Consider the following 698-nt stretch of genomic DNA (forward strand, 5'->3'; position numbering starts at 1 on the left):
TGCAGCTACAGGAGTAAACATAAAACATAAGGGATTTTATTAACTGCCAGGATTACACACCTGCAAATTAAAAAAAAAAAAAGAAAAAGAAAGGCACCGAACTTGGAACCCTACAAAATAATAATAATAATCATAAAAAGTACTTTATAAATATCAGGTATTTACACGACTGAAAATCTTTTAATGTGAGGTGTTTTTCCGCCTTGATGAAATGTACAAGCAATGTAAAGGTACATGGACAAAGACTAAAAAACAAAAACAAAGTATAAAATATATTACAGGTCCACCAAAAACAATTCACACGGAGGAAAAAAATTGACACAATAGAAACTTTCTTTTAAAAAATAGAAGATATTTCACAAAAGCTCGAACATGTTTATTTTATGTTAGTACTAAAAATCAAGGAAAAAAGCTTCATATATTCTTATCACAAAAATATTTACCAGCCACTTTTTTTTCCCCATGTTATGATTATCTGGTTATGCAGGAAGAGAGTTGAAAACTGTTTTCAGGCTACAGAAATCATTCCAGAAGTTCTCTTTAGTTTACAGTTTGCTGCCATTTACACGGTGATCTCTTCTAACACCTCACTCAGGCTCAGGAGAGAATAAAAACAAATCAAAAAGGAGAGAGCAGATATCTGTATTTACAACATGGATCACTGCTGCTTCCAATCCTCAAGAGCTGTGTGGGTAACT

Source organism: Gavialis gangeticus, unplaced genomic scaffold, assembly GCF_001723915.1.
Source record: "Gavialis gangeticus isolate Ggan-Ray unplaced genomic scaffold, GavGan_comp1, whole genome shotgun sequence".
Lineage (NCBI taxonomy): Eukaryota > Metazoa > Chordata > Crocodylia > Gavialidae > Gavialis > Gavialis gangeticus.